Here is a 23,214-nt window from a genome sequence, read left to right on the forward strand (position 1 = left end):
CTGGGAGGTTTTGTGGCTAAACCAGCATTTCCTCAATGTCCCCTCCTTTCTCTGCTGCACTCCCTGCCCCCTGTGTCCAGATGTACTCAGTCTCTTTATCTACTTGGAAGTGTGATTGCCACTAAATACCTGCTTCAGCCCCCTCCTAAGCAGGAGTATCTGGAACTTGCTGACTTCGGATGGGCTGCCTTAGTTACTTTTCTTCTTTCTGATGCACATTAAAATGAATGTATATCTATTTAGACAAATGTTGCTCTTTTCCACACCGTCCTTCCTGCTTCAGTCCCCACTTTGGGAAACTCAGGTCAAGGTCAGGGTCTAAGGTCCGGTTCTTGTCAGGTGACTCCCTTCTCTGTGCCTCAGTTTCTTCGTCTGTAAAATGGGGATAATCGTTGGCCCACCCAGCCCAGTTGGTTGGTAGGAATAGATCCTAAAATTGACCTGAACCGCTTAGCCTGGCACCTGGCAAGAAGTGAGCGCTCCGTCAGTGCTGCTGTTGATTATTACTAATAATTTCGGGAGAGGTAGATTTGGGGTAAATGGGGTGGGTGGGCTGGGGGGGAGTTAGGGAGGGCATTTTGGCTTGAGGGCTGATGGGTGCCCCCAAGGGTAGGGAGCGCTCTCAGGGCGGGGTGGGGGCGGGGCTTCTGTGCCCGGTGCCTCCGCCCCCCATTCCCCGGCCCGCCGGGACCCTTGGCGTGGGGAGGTCGCGCACGAGTCTCTCCCAGGTCACTGGCGGGGAACTGTCCCGGCGCGCTTCCTCCTTCCTCCTCCTCCCGGCGGCTTGCCGGGCCCCTCCTCCCTGCTCGCGCGCTCCCTCCCTCCTCTTCCCCTCCCCAGGCCGCCGCCGCCTCCTCCTCCTCCTCCCTTTCTCTCTCGATCTGTCTCTCCCGGCCCGGAATCCATTCCGGCCTGGGAGCCGGAGCGGCCAGGCCGCCGTGTGCCCGAACCCCTGGCCGTCCGGCGGTCGGTCCTCCGGTGCGTCTGTCTGACGGTGCGTGCGCCTGCCCGCCGGCCCAGGTGAGCGCCCCCCGGCCCTCCGCCGGCCCCCAGTCCCGGCCCGCGTGAGGGAGCCCCCGCCCGGGGACCACCCTGGCGTCGGATCGCCGGGCCGCGGGGGCTCCTGGCCCCCCCTCCAACCCCCACCCCCCCGGGCTGAGCAGCGATCCGGGAGCGCAGGGCGGGCGCACCGGGACTTGTCTGGCGCGGCCTTTTGTTGTGATGCCGCCGGGGGAGGGGGCTGGGTGGTGGGGGCGTAGAGGTCCGGTCCGCGCGGGGACCCCGTCCGGCTCACCGTCCCTCTACGGGCCCCCTGAGAGCAAGCAGCGAGACGGGCCTGAGCCCCCGGGCCAGGTCTAGGCCAAATCTGAAATCTGAGCCAGTCGGCGCCGCCTCTGGCCGCGGCTGCCCGGCCTGGCGCCCCCAGCCCTGGATGGGGGGGTGGAGAGGGGGCGGACAGGGTGGGCCTGGGGGCGCCGGGTTGGGGGTGCCGGGCCGGGGCACCAGGATCTCCCTGTCCTCGTGGGGCCTCGGGTAGGGCCTGGTGCTGCCGGCCCGGAAGGGACTGGCTAAACTGCTTGGTCCCTGCTGCCCACAGCCCCCAGCCTCGCCTCTCGACAGGCCCAGCCGCCTGTCTGCTCAGAAGTTGGCAAAAGTTTGGGGATTTCGCCACCAGGCTGGGTCCATTTGTCCGCCTGGGCTGGGCTTGGTGGTGGGTTTGAGTCCCGACAGGGACCACCACTACTGGCCCTCCTGTGTGTCCTCAAACAGCTGCCTGCCCTCTCTGAGCTAGGGGTCCTCATCAGGCCCCGCTGCGGGCCTGGCTGGGCTTACTGGGCTGGTGGAAGCTTGGGGTGAACAGAAGGGGGTCACCTGTGGGGTAGCAGTTCGGCCTCTGGGGCCTTCAGGCAGACTTGAGAGTGGACGGAGCTCGTGCGTGGCCCTGGGTAAAGATTCCCGGGCTTCAGGGACTCTGTCCAATTGGGACAGTGCTCTCTGGATCACCTGGGGTGAGTCCAGGCCCAGCCATAGTGCAGCTGAGACCAGACGATTTCAAGAATGGACCAGGCTGGTTCTGTTGCTGACCCTCATCTTGGCCTCCTGGCTGGGGAGACAAGACCTAGGCTTCTCGTCTCACTGGGTGACCTGGGCCAAGGGACTACCCCTCTGAGTCCACATGTGTGCAGTGGGGATCCTCAGGGGAAGACTGTAGGCACTTCTGCGGGGAGGGGCTTAGCATGTGGTAGGTGTTCAATAAATGAGCACTTCACTGGATGAATTGCCTAAAAAAGATGGGTGGGAGGTGAGATGGCTGGTCCTAGGGGGGTGGATTGGTGCCCCCAAAGCCACCTCCTAACCCTTGAGAAAGAAACAGCCCCGGCACAGTCTTGCTACCCAGCAGCTGTGTGACCTGAGACAACTCACTACTCCCTCTGGCCTCAGTTTTGTTAAGTATAAAATGGGCCCATGATAATGATAGCTGCTAACATCTACTGAGCACCTCCTATGAGGTAGGGACTCTTGTGTATCTCCATTTTGCTGGTGAAGAAACTGAGGCTCAGAGAGGGGAAGTGACTTGACCAAGCCACACAGTTTGAAGCTGCAATGAGAGCCTAGACCTCAGAGTCCCTGGTCTGGCTGCCCTTGCACCCTTCCAGTGGTGGGGGAACTGGGGTTTCCCGTTATGGGACCAGGCACGAGACAGTGTTGGAAAAGACTCTACTGATGAGTGAGTGATTGGGTGGAAGCCACGAGGCCCTTTTGGTGGTGTGGTGATGTGGTCTTTCCACCCAGGGGAATGATTTACAGTGTGTCACCTCTTTCAGCTGACTGCCTGCCTAGGCCCTCCTGTGCGGCTCCTGGGCCTTTGCTGGTGTCCCTGCTGGGAGTGCCCTTTCCTCTAAGAGCTGCTTGTCTACTCTTGCTCTTTAAGGCTTAGCTTAAGGCTCACCTCTCCCAGGAAGGCCCCCCAGCTCTCTCCTCTCCTCCCCTCGCTTCTTCCCAGAGCATGGAGTATCCCCAGCTCATAGCTAGTTCCTGCTTTGGCTTCTTCCCTGATTGTGACCTGGGGTTGGCGGGGTGGGGAGGGGGGCTTGTCTAGCTCCCCCAAAGCCCCAGGAGCCAGGGAGGAGATGGCTCAGTGGCCTGTTGACAGACCGCCCATCCCTGGTCCTCAACTGACCCCGTTTCCCCAAACCTGCCGAGATACAAGCATCCATGGCCCTGTATTGAGCGCCTACAATGTTCTAGGAGCTTTGAACTTGGGCTGAGCAGTGTGGCGATGGGTTAGCAGTGGGAGCTGTAGGAGGCCTCAGGAGGCTTCCAGGAGGTGGTGACAGGAGGGGGCAGCAGTTCCCTCAACAAAGAAGGGGCAGAGCGCTATTTCTTCCCTTCAGCTCAGACGCGCCCCAGGGCCCCTGGAGTTGTGAGGAGTGGTCAGCCTGGGTGGGTCCTTGCTGGGGAATTGTGAACAGGTCCCTGGCTGCCCAGAAATTTAAGTCTAGAGGGTGAGCCAAGTAGCAAACAGATTGCCAAATAAATTAATATATAATCACAGATGTGATAAGGGCTCAGAGGGAGAGGCGTGGGGTGCAGAGGAATCTCGAAGGAAGCGTGGAGGAGTTGGCCAGGCGTGGAGCTAGGGGTAGGGCTTACCAGGCAGAGGGAACTCCAAATGTCCTGAGGTGGGGAAGCGTGTGCTGTTATGGAGAAACAATGAGAAAGCCTGTGAGTCTGGAGCATAGAAAATTAAGGGGAGTGGGTGAGAGGTGAGTGAGGGGGTGTTGTCAGCAGGACTGGGCCATGTGGGGCCATGTAGGCCTTGAGGAGGAGCTTGGCCTTCATCTTCCCACAGGGGGCTGATTGGTGTCCCCGGGGTTAACAGCCCCATGTTGGAGACCAGGGGTGCAGAGGTGACCAAGGCACCTGGTGGAAAATGATCTGTGGGCTGGACTCCAGGTATTCTGTGAGGGCCTAGATCAGATATCAAGAGGAGGAGGCATTTGAGGCTGGGCTTTGAAAGTAGCGTAGGAGTTCGGTAGCAGGAAGGCAGGAGAGGGTGAGAGCCAGGGGTTGGGGCAGTGCCATGCAGGGTGGCTGGAGGCTGGGAGTGAGGTGGGGAGCAGGGAGGGGTCGGCTGGGGAGATGGAGACAAAGGTAGGGTAAGGGCTCAGGACTCAGACAGGCTTGCGTTCAAGTTCTGACCGTGCCCGCCCGCTGTGTGTCTTTGGGTCATTCATTCTATCTTTCTGAGACTTAGCTTCTTTGTATTGAAAATGGGAACAGTAAATATCTTCCTATCAGGTGAGGGTTAAAGGAGGGCCGTATGCCCAGTGCCTGGAGCCAGCAGGTGCTCAGGAAATGGGACCTGCCTTGTATGGTGTGACACTGGGCGGGTCAGTTCATCCAATAGGTCTGGCCTCCCCAGCTGTCCGGTGAAGGCTTTGAGTGGATGATTCCCACTGATTCTGAAGGTGCTGGTCTAGGAAAGGATGCGGGCGGCCAAGGCCACCCGTATACTGGGTGACTTGAGTCCTGCTTTGCCCTCTGTGTGTGAGGAGGCTGAGCTGGGAGAGGTCTGCTGGTGTAGCCCATCCCAACTTCTTGAAAGCTTGCCTTTGGTGAGATTAGCCCCATTTTCCACATGTAAATTCTAAGACCCAGAGGGGAAGACACTTGTTAGGGTCTCCCAGTTGCCAAGTGACAGGGCCGCACCTAGGCTGTGGGGCTCTGGGCTCCTATTCCAGGGCTGGGCCTCCCGTGTCTCTGCAGGGCTTACAGCCCCTTCAAAGGCCTCCACCCCACTGCCCTGGGCTTTTTGACCGGAGCCTCATTTCCTGCCTGAGCTGTGTGGCCCCCGAGCCTCTATCTCCCTTTGGGTTCCCCCAGCCCTTTACTTTCCCTCCATTGCTCCTACCACCTTATCTCCATGGTAAACCACTCTGGTTTCCACTCGAGCCCCTAGAGGGGTGGGGGCCCCTTCCTTTGGGGGCATCTCAGTTTCCTCATCTATGAAGTGGGGTAGTATGAGTCATGGCTCCCAGGATGTCCCAAGGGGACTGAAGTAAAGCGTTTAGCACACATTAGCTCGATAGATAGGGGTGGGGAACAGCCAGACACCTGCTCGAGGCCATTGTTTTCTGGCAGCTGACACCCCCTTCCTGTGACTCAGTTTGTGAAGCTGTAAAATGGGCATGGAGGTTGCACTTAGTACGGCCAAAAGGAGGATGGCGTGAAGCTGTACCTTAGGCTCTCACCTGGTAGCTGGCTCTGCATCACTGTTCCTGGGGTGGATGACCCAGTAGGTACCTCCGCTGTGTTCAAGGCCCTGTTCCCAGCTGTCTGTCCAAAGGCAAATCACTCAGCCTCCCTGAACCTCAGCTTCTGCACACCTCCCTTGTGAGGATTAAATCAGAGAATGTCTCCCAGCAGCTTGAAACTATTGGATGCCCAGTAAATGTTGCGTCTTTCTTTCCCCCTTCGCGTTCCTTGCGGGGACTCAGACATTACCCAGTCTAGGGATGACCCAGGGTTAGGGTTAGGGTTAGGGTTAAGGTTAGGGCTCGGGTTAGGGTTAAGCCTAACCCAGACCAAGATTGCTGTGTTGAAAAACCTTCTGAGGTCCATTCTTGGCTTCATGGGAAAGAGTGCTGTGATAGATTAGTAATGTCTGCCCCAGACAGAGGATTAGACATCACTGTATGTGTGCCATGAGTTTGTCATTCTTGATCTATTCTGACCTTCTCTTTTCACAGATGGGGGAACTGAGGCCAGAAAGACCCAGGACATATTGTCCAAGCAGGGAGAAAAATGCAGATCTCCTATCTTTTTTTTGTGTGTGTGTGTTATGCGGACCTCTCACTGTTGTGGCCTCTCCCGTTGCGGAGCACAGGCTCCGGACGCGCAGGCTCAGCGGCCATGGCTCACGGGCCTAGTCACTCCGCGGCATGTGGGATCTTCCCGGACCGGGGCACGAACCCGTGTCCCCTGCATCGGCAGGCGGACTCTCAACCACTGCGCCACCAGGGAAGCCCCATCTCCTATCTTTTCATCCAGGGCTCGCCCCACCCAGCCAGCCTGTTCCTTCCCACAATACAATGCAGGGGATGGGGGGCTGAGTCAAGGAGTAGATGATTGGGGAAGATCCCAGAGGTGGAAGCCAGAATCCTGATTTCCCCACCCCTTTCTGTGGGACCTTGAGCAAGTGACTTGCGCTCCAACCTGAACCCCAGTACCTCCCTTCCTCTTGAAACTACCCAGAGAAGTTCCAGTATAAAATGAGAAGCAAGAGAGGAGAAGAAGCTAGGTGATCTTGCCCGGGTCCTTTTCTCCTCTGATCCTCAGTTTCTTCATCTGTCCGGCATGGGATCTTCCCTCCTGAGGCTCTGCGACAGGGATCTTAGCTGGGGTTCTCCAGGGGCTGGCCTGGCTGAGTCCTCTTTGATGCCGTGTGAGCCTGGCGATGTCAGCGGGGCTGTGGGGGGCTGTTGAGAGACTGTGGGGATGGGTCCTTGGAGTCCTCAGACCTGCTGGGCTGTGAGGCCGGCACAGGTGGTCTCCTGGCGGGGGGATGGAAGTTGGGGTTAGTGTGGCGTCGGGAAGCTCAGCCTCCCTGTCAAGGTCTGATTATCTTTTCTCCCGCTGCTTTATGCAACTTTGTGGCCTTGACTTTTACTCTGTCTGATGTCGATGTCCTCACTTGTGCCCTCTCCGGCCAGGTCATAGCAAGGTGACTTATTCCATTCTTTGTCCCATCCCTGGGGTGGATGAAATGTTTGTTTCTATTACATAGAAGAGGGAAATGAGGCTCAGAGAGGCCAAGGGCTGGGGCCACAATCACCCAGCGGAGTGAGATGTGAGCCCAGACTTCTGGCTTCTGGTTGATGTGAGGCATCCGAGTCCCCCTGGGTGTGCGCTCAGCTTGGCTGGGCTCTTTCCCTGGGTGGAGGGTGGATGTGCTGCTGGGCGGGCAGGTGATCCTGCCTTTCTGGGCTTCCAGCTCTGGCTGGTGGACCTACAATCTGGAGGACTGGGATCTTGCTGGGACCCCCAGCTTCCAGGATTGGCACATAATGGGCGCTCCATGGTTGCTCATGGACTAAAGGGAGTGGAAGTAGCCAGACCTTTGGAGCGAATTGGTTCTGGTTCGAGTCCTGGCTCTGCCACTTGTTTGCTATGTGTGATTGTGGGAAAATGGTTGCTCTGAGCCTGAGTCTCCCCATCTCTGATGTGGGGACAACAAGGTGGCGTGAGGGTCAGGTGAGCGAATTTGTGTCTGCTCCGACGCAGGGCCCCCGCACAGTAAGTGTTTACGATTTCTGAGTGTCTGTGATTATGAAGGTAGTTCCCTGACGAGGCGGGAATTCTGGGTCTCTGCAGGTCAATTGATCCAGGAACGCTAGGGCTGAGACTGGACGCCTGTGTTCAGGCTAGTCCTATGGGGTGGGGCTGGTGGGGAGGTTAACTAGAGACAGACAAGTTTGGTGGCTGGACCTACTGGAAGCCCCCATCTCCAGCCAGCCTCCCTGAGCCCACCTCCCGCCTCAGCCCTTGCCCTCCTGTGGCTAGTCAAGGCCTCCCAGTGCCCTGAGCCCTGGCATCAAGGCCCCCTCACTGAATGGGTCCATCTCTCTGAAGGTGGCTGCCGTTTGAGCACTGGGTGCTTTGCGCCTTTGCCCACGTGGCCTGGAGGCAGGGGCTGTTACTGCTCTTGTGGTTTGGGGAAGGTCCCCAGCAAGGGCCCCTGGGGGTGCTGGTGGTCTGGGCTGAGCTCTTTCCTCTGCTTCACCCTGTCACCTCCCACACTTCCCTTTCACTCAGGTGACCCTTTAGCCTTTCTGAACCATCAGCTGCCTTTCTGCTGGCCCCGGGTTTTCCAGCATCCATGCTTTACCCTGTGGGTCCTGCTGCCTGGTGTGCCCTCCCTCTCCACACCCATCATGGCTAAGATGCGTCTGCCTCCGGAAAGCTTTTGTTGACCATCCTCTCTGCCCCAACCCAGTCCATACTTTCCACGCTCCCCTCTTCTGCACCTGCCTTGCCCATTCTCTGCCCTCCCTCATGGCTCTAGCACATTCTGCCTTAGATGGCAAGTCATAGGATTCTTTTTGCCTCTAAGGGAGTACGGTGATAGTGATCAATCCCAAGGGTGCCACACTTTACAGTTTACAAAGCACTTTCCTCAATCACCTCGGGCCATCCCCAGCAGGGCTGGGAGGGAGACAGACCATCATAAAAATCTTCATTTGGGGAATTCCCTGGCGGTCCAGTGGTTAGGACTCTGTGCCTCCATTGCAGGGGGTGCGGGTTCGATCCCTGGTCGGGGAACTAAGATCCCGTAAGCCACGCAGCATGGCAAAAAAACCCACTTCATTTGGCAGATGAAGAAACTGAGGCCTCAAGGCAGGGTCATGCCAGACACTACTCTCTCTGCTTGGGCAGGTGGAACTGAACCACCCTCCCCGCATAAGCCCTTAGTCCTTCCAGTGAGGAACTCCTCTTTCAGAGCCCTGTGGAAGCCTCAACTTATTATCAAAAGGAAGATCCGGAAGTTCAGAGAGGTGAAGTGATTTGTCTGAGGTCACACAGCGTGGAAAGCTGGCGGAGCTGGGAGGGTTCTGTCTAGGAATTAGAGAAGAGGCAGGTTGGGCCCCCCTTCCCACCCCTTCGGAGTGGAGAGTCAGATACCACCCGGATCCTAAAGGAACAGTGAGCCCAGTGGCCCAGCCCTGAGGATTCCTTCCATTGTCATCTGTTCCTTGAGCACATAGTCGAGCCCTTGCCCAGTGCCAGGCGAATGGCTGTGTCTGGTCCCCACAGCATCCCTGCGAGGCAGCAGTTCTGGCCCCATTTTACCAAAGAGGAAACTGAGGCTCAGAGGAGCAAAAAGGCTTGCCGAAGCCACCCGGTGCATGGATTTGGACCCAGGGCCTCCTCAGCACCGCAGGCCTGCCCTGCCTCCTCTGGGCTGAGCCCCACTCTACCTCCTGCCTGACCCCTGACCCCTCCTCCAGCCCCTCCCTGCCGCTCCTCTCTGGGCAGTGTGAAGGCCAGGAGCCTCCTCTGGGAAGCCACCCCACCCCTAGCCCCACGGGTTTCTCCTCTACCTCCATATTAGCTGTGTGACTTTGGTGAGTCAGCTCACCTCTCTCTGCCTCAGTTTCCCCATTTGAAAAACAGGCCCGATGGCAGTATCCACATCACAGACTTGTTCTAAGGATCGAGTGTGGCACTATGCGTGATGCTCTGAGCAATGCCAGCACGTAGTAAACGCTCAATAAATGTTAGCTGTTTTATAATTTGTTTCAACCTGGGGAGGAAGGGAATCACAGCCCCATTCTCCAGATAGGAAAACTGAGACCCAGAGAAAGGAAATAGCATCCACCAGACCACAGGGGGATGTCACAGCCAGAAGGTTCCTGTGGCACATCTCACTTTCCAGATGGGGAAACTGTCCCCTTCCAGGACTCAGTTTTCTCATCTGTGCAGTGGGTCTGTGCATATCTGAGGGGAGATAGTTCCATCACTTTGTACCAATGTGGCTCCTCAGTCCTCAGCCACCCTAGGGTGGGGGGTCAGAGGGATGTAGGGGCTCTTGTTCTGTCCCCTGTGCCCTGTGGGGCTGTGCCCTGTGTTCTCTGGCCCTGAGTTATGCCAAGTCCCCAAGGCTGGGCCTGCCTAGGAAGCTGAACCAGGCCCTGCCAGGCCTTCTGGGTGCCCTCTGGCTGCCGCCACCCAGGTCCCACCACATCACCTGGTCCACCTGCCTCCTCTGCTCTGTGTCCTGGGCAAATGGCTTCTCTTTTTGAGCCTCAGTTTCCTTATCTGTGAGATGGGGTCAGGAGTCTTTTCCTCACAGGACTGTTGGGAAGATGTGATAAGCTCATTCTCCCCAGATGCCTGCCCATGGCGGGCTTATAGAAAGTGCCCAGTCCGTGGCTACGGTTACAAGGATTGGCAGGATTCTGACTAGCAGCAAGGGGAGCAGCATTCCAGGCAGAGGACCCGGCTGAGCAAAGGCTGGGAGGTGGGATGGTTTAGGGAGCACCCCATGGGTGGGTGGGGGAAAGTGGGAGAGGACCCGCCACCTTCCAGGATTGGGACCAGCCCTGAGGGAGGTGGGCAGGGTGTCAGTGCCGACTGCGGTGGTGTCGACCTCCCCACCCTCCAAGCTTCAGATCTCCTTTCACAGCTTCGGGAGCAGCCACCTGCCCTCCCCACCCCCACCCCTGCCAGGTGTTCCCGGAGGCCCTGGAACCAGATGAGCCACAGTTCTATTTGGGGACAATTCTGCTGTTCCCGTTTCTCTCCTGTGCCCTAGTTTCAGAAACGACGTGGGTTTGGTTACCAGTTGGCCGTTGGTGGAAAGCCCTCTCCCCCACTCCGCCCCTACCTTAGATCTGTGGTCAGTGTGGGCAAGATCGGACTCAGTACTGCCTCTGGGAGCTGCTCCTGGCTTCTGCCCCTGGGGTCTCCAGGCAGGGAGTCGGCAGCTGGACTTCTGATTACCTGCTGGTGAGGTCTGGGCCTTGTGCTGGGTGCTGGGGACCCCAAAGATTCACTCTGGGAGCAGCCTACAACCTGGGGGAGCCAGACACAGACCCTGATCATTGCCCTACCATGAGGTAGGAACCATATGAACTGGGGCAGCTATTATGATAACAGAAGGGCTTTGCAGAGGAGGTGATAACCTGGCCTGAAGCTTAAAGGGTGAGCAGGAGCTCATGAGGGGAAAAGAAGGGTGAGGGCCTACCAGGAAGAAGAGAAATCATGAGCGAAGATCTGGAGGTGGGAAAGAGCCTGATGTGTGTCCACGTAGCCTGGGGAGGTGGGGAGTGGTAGGTCAAGTACAAGGTATTTAGACGATGTTTCAGTTGATCAGGCAAGGCTTTGGCCTGGGGCTACTGGGAGCAGGGCAGGCCTCCTGCTGAAGGTGTAAAGGGAGGACAGAGAGAAGGATCAGGCCGGGCTCAAGTGCTCAGTTACTGTTGCCAAGTGAAGGTAGCCCACAGAGGCTGGGGTTTAAGATAAGGGTCAAGAACCCCTGCCTGGGACAGAAGGTAGGGGCTGGTCTGGGGTCTTGGAGGGAGTGGGTCAGGGAAGACTTCTGGAGGAAGCGGTACATATGACATACCTGGAAGAATGGAATGGTTCTCTGGGAGCAGGTGGAGCTTGAGAAAGGCCTGAAGATGCAGTGTGAATAGTTGCTCTTGTTGGAGCTCAGAGGAGTGGTAGAGTTTGGCCCTGAGAGGTGGCTGATGCCAGTCCATGGAGGGCTGGGAGTACCTGCCTGGAGAGACTACACACTGCCCTTGGGCAGCGAGGAGAGGCGCGGAGGAGGCGGGACAGAACTGATTTGTCTGGTGCTGTGGGTAGTGCCCAGCTGAGGGTAGGTGTCCCGTCAGCAGTGTGGCTTTGGTGAAGTGGCTCTGGTGACTGCCCTGAGAGCAGATGGGCCTGGAGAGAAGGTGGGTGGCAGCCAGGTAGGTGGCAGGTCTGGGAGCGACAGGGGAGCGGCGGGTGAGGGGTGGGGGGTGTCTGCCCCCTGGTTTGCCTGCCCGCACAGCCGTTCCCTGTGCACGCCTGCCTGGCAGGAAGCGATGGAGACGTGTTGGGGCCGGCAGACTCCAGAGGCACCTGGGGCACGGGCTGGGCGTGGGGCGAGGGCTCCGGGGTTCAGGGCCCGACCTCCCTCCCTTGTGGGGTAAACCTCGCCAGGGTGGTAGTCTCCTGGTAGCGTGAAGGGTCAGGCATGGTTGCCCACTTGTACCTCCAAAAGGCCCCTCCACCCTGCTGAACCCAGAGGGTCTATACTCCAGACATGGTGAGTTGAGAGCTGTGGCTGAAGACTCTGGTGCCAGGTGGGCCTGGGTTTGAATCCCAGCTTTGCTCTTTACTGGCTGGGAGACCTTGGCCAGATAACTTTGCCTCAGTTTCTATATCTGTAAGAATTCGGGTCGTCCTAGAACCTCCCTCCTAGGGCTCCCAGGGAGGATTAATGAGATTTTAGAAGGCTGTGCCCAATACTGTGTCAGTCCCTGGGATCTGGCTTTGGAGCTGTTGGCCCAGCTGACCGGGGGTGCCGGGACCTGTTGGGAGGCTGAGGGGCAGCTTCCGGTCTGCCCCGGGCTCTCAGCACCGAGGACAAAGCTCCTTTGTGGTGGGACAGATGGAGTCTGGGAGCCCCCCCTCTTTGGGACCAGGGGGCCATCTGCCCCGCCTTCTCACCCAGTTCCCCTGGGGGAAGGAGCTTCCTCAGACCGAAAGGATGGGAAATGAAAGTCGGGCTGTGCGGGAGGAGAGGCTGCAGTTGCAGAGCCTGGCTGGTGAGCTTGCATGCACGCTTCCCTTCTCCGGGCCACCTTTTCAGAGCCCCGGGCATCCCTGGTAAGTCCCAGGCCCACTGTGTGTGCCCTGTTCACTTATCCATCCATCCATCTATCCATCCATCTTATCCATCTATCATCCATCCATCCGTCCCTCCATTCATCCTTTTGTTCATTCATTCAGTAATTACCAAGTACCCACTCCATGCTATAGGCCCTGTACTTTGGGCCAGTGTCTGTTCTGACCAGATGGCGCCGCAGCATCCCAGCTGTTAACTATTTTGAATATTACGCCCACTGCAGAGTATTCAGCTGTGAGTGAGACAGAAGTGGCCCCTGTCCTCATCAGACATGTAGTCATATGGTATGTTATGTCATCAGACCCATGGTCCATGCCTGGAAGGAGAAGTTGAAGGTTCTCACTTGGGCTGGGGGAGGTCAGAGAAGCCTCCCGTGAGGAAGTAGCTTTTGAAATGAGGCTCAAAGAGAGAGTGGAATTGGCTGGGCGTGTTGCTATTTAAAACGGTGGTCAGGAAAGCCCTCTCTGAGCAGGAGACGTTTGAGTAAAGCACCTGAAGGAAGTGAGGGAGTCAGGCATTTGTCTGGAGGAAGTATGCTCTGGGTGGAGGGAACAGCAAGTGCAAAGGCTCCGAGGCAGAAGTGTATTGGGTTCTTAGGGAAAGGGGAAGTGGCCAGTGTGGGTGGAGCAGGAGTGAAGGGGGTGGGGCTGGGAGTGTCCACTGCAGGACCTCGGAGGCCCCCCGCGAGGACTTTGTCTTTTGTCTTGGAGTGTGGGCTGTGAGGGGTGTAAGCAGGAGTGATGGGTTCAGATGGACATTTCAGAAAGGCTCTCTGCCTACAATTGGCCAGCCTGGAGGGCTGGACGAGGGGGTGACCGTGGTGGGAGGGAAGGAGGTGGATTCAGGATGTGTTTGGAGGTGAGACTGACAGGGCTTGGAACTGGATTACATGGGGCACAGGAAGAATCATCCTTCCTCTCTTGGGCTGCTGGTAATGAGGGGCTGAGTCTCCGCCACAGACCACTGGGCTTCTGGTTCATGTTCACTCTCCCTCCCCCTAATCCATCTCGAGGCACGTAGGCCCAGCAGCTTCTCCACCTTGTCCTGAGGGTTGGACTGAGTCTTCCAGTTCCCGTGGCTTTAAACAGCGGTATCCCTTAGGCAAAGCTGGCAGGATCCTACCCATTTTACAGATGAGAGAACTGAGGCTCTGAGTGGTACACCCATGGCCTGGGTTACACAGTGGGGGCAGGGTTGGGGCTTGGCCTCTAAGGGCTCAGGAGGATCAATGGATTTGGGGAATATGGGCCCTGCCATTTCAGGGGGTGCCTGAGATTTCTTTCCTACCCTGAACTGTCTTGGGGAGATAGAGGCTGCCCAGGGGTGGGGTGGGGGGCCTGAACTACAACTTGCCTCAACTAGGCCTCAGTTTCCTCTGCTGGGAAATGGGCACAGTAACAGTCCCTACCTCACAGTGTTGTTGGGAGGACCAGGTGAAACAGTGCATGTAAAGCTGGATGCCAGGCATAGAGTTAAGTGTTCAGTGATCAGCACGTATTTTTTTAAATTTATTTTTAAAATTTATTTTATTTTTGGCTGTGTTGGGTCTTCATTGCTGCGCGTGGGCTTTCTCTAGTTGTGGAGAGTGGGGGCTACTCTTCGTTGCAGTGTGTGGGCTTCTCATTGCGGTGGCTTCTCTTGCTGCGGAGCATGGGCTCTAGGTGCTTGGGCTTCAGTAGTTGCAGCACGCAGGCTCAGTAGTTGTGGCTCGCGGGCTCTAGAGCACAGGCTCAGAAGTTGTGGTGCACGGGCTTAGTTGCTCCGCGGCATGTGGGATCTTCCCGGACCAGGGCTTGAACCCGTGTCCCCTGCACTGGCAGGCGGATTCTCAACCACTGCACCACCAGGGAAGCCCTCAGCAGGTATTTTTATCATTGTTGTTTCTGTGGGGAGTAAGGACGTGTGTGAGTCCGGGCTCTGCCCATGTCTATCCTCAGAGGTGGGCTTTGGGGGCAGGGCTGGAGTCACCGAGGTGGCCTCTTCTAGATAAATCGGCACCGTGGGATGTAGGGTCCCTGGAATCCATGCCCAGCACTGCTTTCCACCTGGGGAAACGGTCCTGAAAGGGCCACGATTGGCTCAGGGCCGTGCAGCACCGTGGGGCAGAGCCAGGCTTTACACCAGGTTCCCTGCTGCCTTGTCCTGCTCCGGCGCCGGCCACTTCCCGGCCTTGCCCTCCTGTCTCGGGCTTCTAGGCTGTGGACGGATCCTAGCGGGAAGGGATCCTGCCCTTTACAGAGCAGGGCAGGGCCTGGGGTCTGGAAAGGGATCCCCTTACTGCCCAGGAAGAAACCCAAGAGCCGCTCGGGCCAGAACAGTTCTGTCTGCACGGGGTCGGGATTAGTGGGAGTGGCGCCGTCCGCTCGCTTAGCTTCTCCCTCCCCGAGCGGCGGGTCCCGGCTCGGGCAGCACCCCTTCATCTGCCCGCCATGCCAGCCTGAGCCTGCAGCGCCCGCCCCGCCCTGGCCGCACTGGCAGAGCCGGTTTGAGGCCTGCCAGCCCTGAGTGTGTTCGCACCGGGAACACGGGACCAGACACGTTCTGGTTGCCCTGGAACACGGACAGCCCCTGGCTCATGCTTCACTCACTCCTGGCTCATGCAGCAGGCAACCCCGGTGCCCGTGCCATGCCTGCGGCCGTGCCGGGTGAGGCTCGGGGTCTACAGCTGTCTCAGACTTGCACACTGTCCCATGTAACCAGGGTGGTCAGAGGCTCTGCCACGGGGACATGCCAGGCAGTGGCAGGAGAGTGCAGTGGTCGGAGCATAGGCTGTGGGGCTGGGCAGACCTGGGGCTGAGGCCTGTATCTCTTTATCTCCTGGGGCCCTGGGTAGGACCCATTCATCCCTCCCTCCCTCCTTTCCCCCCTCCCTCTACTCCTCCCTCCCTCCCTCTATCCATCCCACCATCCTTTTCTCCCTCCCTCTCTCCTTCCATCCCTCTATCCCTCCTTCCATCCCTCCCTCCACCTACCCCTCCCTCCCACAAATATTTACTGAGCGCCACTATGTGGCAGACAATGTTCTAGAGGCTGGAGATAGAGCAAAGAACCAACCAGACAAAAATCTGTGCTCTCACAGAGCTGACATCCTGGTGGGGGAGACGAAAACACAGCAAATAAGGAAGATCTGCACGTGGTCTGTTACAACGTGATAGGTGTCACGGGTCAAACGTAAAGCTGGGAAGACTGGCTGGGTTGTACGGAATGGGTTGTAATTAGATAGGATGGCGGGCCTGGGGGTGGGGGGCGGGAGGGGAGACCTCTCCCAGAAGCTCACCTCCCAGGAGGGGAGGGAGGAGCCATGTAGCTCCCTGGGGCAAGAGAACCCAGGTAGAGGGAACAGCCAGTGCAAAGATCGGAAGCTAGTGGTAGGCTGGAGTGTTGGAGGAACAGCGAGGAGGCTAGGGGAACAGAGCAAGAGCAGGGAGGATGACAGGAGGAAGGGCCATAAGATGCGGGGGTGTCCAGCGCAGGGAGGATGACAGGAGGAAGGGCCGTAAGATGCGGGGGTGTCCAGCGCAGGGAGGATGACAGGAGGAAGGGCCGTAAGATGTGGGGGTGTCCAGTGCAGGGAGGAGGACAGGAGGAAGGGCCGTAAGATGCGGGGGTGTCCAGCGCAGGGAGGATGACAGGAGGAAGGGCCGTAAGATGTGGGGGTGTCCAGTGCAGGGAGGAGGACAGGAGGAAGGGCCGTAAGATGCGGGGGTGTCCAGCTCAGGGAGGATGACAGGAGGAAGGGGCCATAAGATGCGGGGGTGTCCAGCTCAGGGAGGATGACAGGAGGAAGGGCCGTAAGATGCGGGGGTGTCCAGGGAGGGCCTCTGGACCCTTCTGATGTTGGCTCTTTCCTCCCAGTGAGGCGGGGGCCGCAGGAGGCCTTCTGAGAGCACCTGGCTGCTGTGTGGCGAGCAGACTAGGGGCTGAGGGTGGAGACAGGCGGACCAGAGGGACGACTGCATTGGTCCAGCGAGGGGAAGGGGTGACAATGGTTGGCCCAGGCTAAGGCAGTTGATGGGGCTGTGGGGGGTCCAACATTGTTTTGCATTATTTTATTTCATCTTCCTTTTTAAACTCTTTATTATGGAAGCATATTAGTATAACAAACCCCATGAACCTGTCACTGAGCCCCAAGTACCGCCCATGGCCAGGCCTGGCCCCTCCAAACCTGTTCTGTGCCACTCCCTTCCTGTGTCATTTTATTTATTTATTTTTTGCAGTACGCGGGCCTCTCACTGTTGTGGCCTCTCCCGTTGCGGAGCACAGGCTCCGGACGCGCAGGCTCAGCGGCCATGGCTCATGGGCCCAGCCGCTCCGCGGCATGTGGGATCTTCCCGGACTGGGGCACGAACCCGTGTGCCCTGCATCGGCAGGTGGACTCTCACCCGCTGCGCCACCAGGGAAGCCCCCTTCCTGTGTCATTTTAAAGCAAATCCCGCACGCATGTCTTCCTTCACGTGCAAATCTTTCAGTATGTATCTCTAAAAGATAAGACTCATGTTGAGAAAGTAGCCACAAAAACCATAATCTACCTGAAAGAAATACACAGTAGTTCCTTAATATCAGCAAAATCCCCTTCGTCCCCAGATATATTTTGAGGTGAAGCTGATGCCTCCGGGCCTCCCTGTCTTTGCCGTTTTAAAGCGAGATTCATAACGGCCCCTCCTCCCAGGCTGTTGTGAGATAATCCAGGTAAAATACTGAGCACCGGGCCTGGCATACAGTAGGTGCTCAACAGGTGCCAGCTGCTACTCTTATTGGTTAATGGCAAATACTTACGGCACATTTGCTAAGGTCTGGGCTCTGTTCTAAGCCCTTTACAAATATGACTTCATTTAATCCTCACAACAATCCTTGGAGGTAATTATTATTTTTGTCCCTATTTTATAAGTGAGGAAATGTAGGCACAGAGAGGTAGAATAACTTTTCCAAGGTCACACAGCTAGGAAGGGTCAGAGCTAGGTTTTGAACCCAGACAGTACAACTTTTTTTTTTTTTTGGCTGCACCGCACAGCTTTCGGGTCACAGTTCCCCGACCAGGGATTGAACCTAGGCTATCACAGTGAAAGCGCTGAGTCCTAACCACTGGACCGCCAGGGAAGTCCCCAAGCAGTACAACTCTTAGTCCCCATGTGATGGAGGCTATGTGAGCCCAGAAAAAGAGAAGTACCTCTCTCAGTTGGAGGGTAGGCAAGGTCAAGTATGACCTGTGGTCAGGCCCGTAGGGTGCCCTGGATTTCATGGGGGGCAGGGGGAGGTGGGTGGTGAAGCCTCAGGAGAGGAAACAGCGCGTGCAAAGGGCTGGAGGCTGGAGGGTAATTACGAGTCCAGGGAGGGTTAAGTGGTGGGGAGGAGGGAGCGTACAGCAGACGCCCCTCCACCCTTGGCCTTGATCCCGTGAACAGCCCGTAGGAGCATTAAGGGTTTTGGCTCTCTTGCTGACCACTGTGCTCAACTCAGGCTTGGATGCCTTCTCCCCCAGAGACCTGCCAGAGCCCCCATTTCATGGATGAATAAAGGAAGGCCTGGACCTTCCTGAGGTCACATGTCCAGGGTGGCACCTGTGAGCTTTGAGTGTGTGGGGTTGAGCACAGGGCCGACAGTGTCGAGGGGCCTGGCCGCCAGGTGCTTCTGCCCACCTGTGTCCCTGGACGGAGCTCCTGCGTGGGTGTGGGCGGGGGCGGGGACGAGGGGGCACTATGTGTTCCCAGAGCAGGAAAGCAGCCAGAGCTGCTGGCAGGAATAGCGGGCACCGTGGGCAGGGGCCGGCTGGCATCTGTCCCCCCAAGGCCTGTCGGCCATCAGCCAGCGGGGGTGGAACCACGGGGGCGAGGCCTGGGAGACATGACCTTGGAGAGTCTGGGAGAGAGCAAGACGTGTCACCTCAGTGTTCCCTGTGGTCACCACTGATGCTGGGGGTCTGTTAAGGAATCCTTGGCATGCCAGGGCCTTTGTCCAGGTGCAGATGCTGAGGCCCAAGAGGGGGTGTGACTTGCCGAGGTCACATGGAGATTCTGATGGAGGCCTTCCACTTAGCCACATGGTGGCCAGCCCTCATCTGGCCGGGCCAGGTGGTGTCTGGTTGGGTCCCTGGGACTTGCCTAGCCTGTGGTCCTTTGGGGCTAGCATCTCCTCTTCTAGCTCCTCCTCAGCCCAGCGCTCCTGGGCCTGGTGCCCCAAGAATCTTATCTTCAGTCCGGGTCCCAGTCCCACACCCTCATTCAAGAGCTGGCCTCCGCCTTGCTGTGTGACCTGAGGCTGACTGCTCTCCTCTCTGAGCCTCCACTTCCACATCTGTGAAGGGGGAGATCTCCCAAAGCTCTCTGAGATCAGGGCTGTGGCCTCCTGGCCTGTGAGCTGCCCTCCCCATCCACCTGCCAGGCTGCCTGGCCTGGATTCTGGGGTAGAGGGTGTCAGGGGGGTGGGGTGTCAGTGGAACCTCCCAACCCTGCCAACCTCACCAGCCCCAAAGATGCTCCATGGCAGGAGGAAGTGCCCTTCCTCTTGGGTGGGGGCCTTGGAGAAGGAAGACAGTGGGTGTGGGGGAGATGGAGGTACCCACTGTGTGCCTGTCTTTCCCCCCATTTCCCTGCTGGAGAAACTGAGACTACATGACTTAAACTGACATGGCTCTTTGCCTTTCTTTAAATGGTCCCACCTCTGGGCCTTTGGCCAAGTAATCCCTTCTGCCTGGATCATGCTTCCCCTTCCTCTTTTCACAAACTGCTCAGCCTTTGGACCTTAGCTGAGATGTCCCCTCCTCTGGGAAGTCCACCATGGTTTAGGTGTCTCCTCTGAAGCTGATCACTGCGCTCTGATAGGATCACTGTGGGATGAAGCCTCAGTAACCTCCCCCCCCCGCCCCCATCCCTCCCAGCACACTCAGGGGCCTGAGAAAATCTTCATGGGCTTCTCTCTCAAATTTTCAGGTCTTTCTGACCTAAATTGCTGGACGGGTCCCTCTCGGGGCCTCCCTCCGACCTCCTCGTGCCTGGACCAAAAGCCTGCAGCGACCCAGTTAAGCTGGAACCCACTCAGTCCAGACCTGCACATCTGACCTTCCTGCCTCAGGGCCTTTGCACTCCACTTCCTGGCTGGGGCAGTTTCCTGGAGCCCTGTGTGCTCATGTGTAAAATGACTGTGGCCATAGCTTGTTCCAAGGCTGTTGGGAGCATGGAACGGGTAGTGTGAACCCCAGGTGGGAGGGCATGAGGGGGAAAGGTGTGGTCTCCACACCGCCATCAGCATGCCCCATTCCACCCCACCAGCCTGCACTGGAGCAGCCAATGGTGTTGAGTTCTGGGGAGGGGGCTGAGCTGGCCGTGGCCCTGGCTTCTTCCTTGGGTCCTTCCCAAGTGACCCAAGGGGTGGCAGCCCCCCTTCAGGGAGAAGCTCAGAGAGGGAGGAACTTGTCACTTAGCTGCTAAGAGGCGGGATTTTAATCACATCATTTAACCTGTCTGTGTTTCTGTTTCCTCTTCTGTAAAATGGGGTGATAAGAATGGCACATAGGAAAAAAAAAAAGAATGGCACATAGGGACTTCCCTGGTGGTCCAGTGGTTAAGACTCTGCGCTTCCCTTGCAGGGGGTGCGGGTTTGATCCTTGGTCGGGGAACTAAGATCCTGCATGCCACACGGTGCGGCCAAAAAAAAAAAAAAAGCGCTAAACGAATATTAGCTGTTGCTACTGCCCTTATTCTTATTACTGTCATTATTGATGTTCCCCTGCTCTGAAGCAGGACTCCCTTCTATATTCCGAAACCACTTGTAGAAAAACACGTCAGTTGAGCACGTCATTCTTTTGAGAGTCTGAAGGAAGAAAGGGAATTAGAAGATTCCTGCCTACGTGTGGGAGGCTCCAGGGGAGGCAGGAAAGGGTCACAGCCCCCACTTTTGGGATGGGCATGATGGGCCGGCACCCTCTCCCACGCTCCTCCAGCCTCAACTTCCTCCCCTGTGGACACAGGCCAGTGCTGGTGGTACCTGCCCCCTAGGGCTGTTGTGAGGAGGGTGGGGCATCAGCTGGGGACCTAGCTTTGGAGGTTCAGAAGGGTGACAGGTTCATTCCGTAAGTGGTCCTTCTTGGGCTGTGTGGCCTTGGGCCAGCCACTCCCCCTATCTTGGCCTCCATTACCCTAGTAGAAAAAGGACTGACTGAGGGCCCTGCTTAGTCCCTGGTGTAATAACTCCCTTCGAGAGCCCAGCTGGGACTGGTGCCCTTGGGGAGAGGGGCCAAAGTGGCCTGGGGCCAGGAGAGCCAGGATCCCCAGCTGGTCCTCTGCTGTCTTGGATGGTGGCCTGGGCAGCTGACTTGGCTTTTCTGAGCCTCTCTCTGTTGCCTTCTCTGGGAGATGGGGGCTGATCGTCCCTATGAAGCAGGGTCCTGGTGGGAACTGGAGAGCTAAACAATAACAATGGAAATAATAAGGTAGCAGTGGTGGTCGCCCCCCCCCCCCACCTTTATCCAGCATGGCCTGCGTGCCCAGGGCACACGTGGTTAGCTCATTTGCTCTTGCAACTGTCTGGGGTGATTATGGATGTCTCCATGGTACTGAAGGAGGCTTTGGTTGACTTGCCCAGAGTTCTCCCAGGGCCACAGCAGGAGCCCCCTTAACCAGGATGCTGCAACCCGCCTGACTCTGATGGGTGCCTGATGGGACCTTTTTGCTTCCTCCTCTCCAGAGGCAGGACAGATGGACTCAAATGGGCTGTGTCCCTCCTGCCGCCCCTCCCCCCCATTCCCCACACAACCACCACCACCCACTCCTCCCACCCCCGGTTGGGCCACTGTTATCAGGAGACATTCCTGGACTGGCTGAGAACAGCTTCCACCTTGGGTGCTTTTGAGAAGGGATGTGACTGCTGATACAGGCCCTGGCAGTGGCTCCCTTGGGCGATGGGCCCTGGGACCTGAGGCTACGGAGCCCAGACAATCCGAGTCTGCCTGCCGATGCTGTCTCTTATGAGCCGTGTGACCTTAGGCAAGTAACTTGACCTCTCTGGACCTCAGTTCCCTCATCTGCAAAATGGGGCTGACCACATAGGACTGCAGAGGGTTCACCTGGGCTCGTAGATGTAGTGCACTTCTCAGCATGGTGCCTGGCACACAGGAGTCTCTCTACCCATCAGCCAGGTGCTGTTATCATCTGAGAACCAGTTGTCCCTCCTCTTTGTTGGGGACCCCAGTTTAGATGGCATCTTTATGCACCTTCTGATGAGTGCACATTGGGATGGCCCTTGTGGGCTTTCTCTTCTCCAGGCTCGTGGGACATGGGAAGGGTGGAGCTGGGAGAGGACCTTTCCAGAAGTTGAGAAGGTGCTGTGTGACCTTAGGTAGCCTCTCTCCCTCTCTGAGCCTCCTTTTCCTGGTCTGCTCTATGAACACTTGGACCTGGGTGAGGCTCTGCCCCAGCCCCTTGTTGTCTTCACACTCTCTGTAATTCCTCCCTTCGATGGTCCAGCTACTTGGCTTTGTCTGTCTTTCCTATGAGAGTGTCTGGCACATAGTCGGTGCTCAGTTGAGCTCTGTTGAAGGAGCCAGTGAATGAACGACTGAGCGAATACCCAGGGCTTTCCTACCTCCAGGCCTTTGCCTGCACAGCTCCCTCTGCCAGAGGCACAGCCCCCAGTTATCTCTATTTGTGGACCTCCTTCTCGACCTTGAAGCCCTTCTCAAATGCTGCCTCCCCCAGGAATCCTTTCCCAGTTCCTCCCAGTTGGAGGGGATTGCTGATGCTCTGAACACTTGGTCCCAAGTCTCCCTGGTGGCACTTGTTAACAATCCACCCTGGTGTACGTAGTAACGTATTAATGACCAGCAGGAACCATGCACCTACTGCTAGGAGCCAGACACAGACACGGTGGGGAGCCCTGTGCGTGTGTGCGTGCCGGGCCTTGTCTTATTTAATCCTTCACAACAACTTTGCAAGGCAGATACTATTATTATCCCTCTCTTTGCAGAGCACAGAGGCTCAGAGAAGTGAAGTGACTTCCCAGCTATGAGAGAGAGCACCAGGATCTGATACCAGGTAAACCTGTCTTTTTTCTTTCTTTCTTTCTTTTTAAATTAGTTTTTATTGGAGTATAGTTGATTTACAATGTTGTTTTAGTTTCTGCTGTACAGCAAAGTGAATCAGTTATACATACATATATATATATATATATATATATATATATATATATATGCACTCTTTTTTAGATTCTTTTCCCATACAGGTCATTACGGAGTATTGAGTAGAGTTCCCTGTGCTATACAGTAGATTCTTATTAGTTATCTATTTTATATATAGTAGTGTGTATATGTCAGCTTTTGTCTTAAAAAGGAAAGAAAAAGCATTAACACACACAGTAAACAATAACTCAAACAGTACAGAAGAAGGCAGGGAAAAGTAAACCTCTCTGGCACCCAGGTCTCCTTGCTGGAGGCAGCCATGGGAGGAGTTTCTGGTGTGTTCTTGCAGGGAGTCCAGGCATATGTAAGCGTGGATATTAGAAAAAATAGTTTAAAAACCTCAAGTGATCGTGCATGGTATCCTCAGCTCTACATGTGACTGTTTGCTCTTGACAGTGTGCCTTGGAGGTCATTTAGTGCCGCTTCTTTCTGTTTCCTGATTGCATAGTATTCATTGTGTGGATGGAGACCATGCTTTATTTAATTAGAGAAGACTACTTTTGGTTGTTTCCAGCCTTTTGCTTATTGCAGACCGTTCTGCAATGCATATCTTCCATCGTGTGCTTAGTGTTCACGTGTGAAGATACCTCTAGGATTAATCCCAAATTGCAGTGTCCGAGAATGTGTGCAGTTGTAATTTTGT

General features: G+C 56.7%; 1 protein-coding gene across 7 annotated transcripts in view; it reads left to right on the top strand.

Annotated features, from left to right (window-relative positions):
• Positions 1-725: 725 nt before the first annotated feature.
• SRC (SRC proto-oncogene, non-receptor tyrosine kinase) overlaps positions 726-23,214 on the top strand; it is a 56,878-nt gene continuing 34,389 nt past the window's right edge. For 2 of the 7 annotated variants that reach the window (XM_060284245.1, XM_060284249.1), the window contains exons 1-2: positions 726-1,020; positions 22,361-22,428. The gene's annotated coding sequence lies outside the window, so the exon portion shown is untranslated. Of the gene's footprint in view, positions 1,021-10,461; positions 10,623-11,409; positions 11,466-12,232; positions 12,385-22,360; positions 22,429-23,214 lie in introns of those variants that run through there. The other 5 variants (XM_060284250.1, XM_030830633.3, XM_060284247.2 and 2 more) reach the window with 4 other exon arrangements.

Source organism: Globicephala melas, chromosome 15, assembly GCF_963455315.2.
Source record: "Globicephala melas chromosome 15, mGloMel1.2, whole genome shotgun sequence".
NCBI classification, from domain to species: Eukaryota; Metazoa; Chordata; class Mammalia; order Artiodactyla; family Delphinidae; genus Globicephala; species Globicephala melas.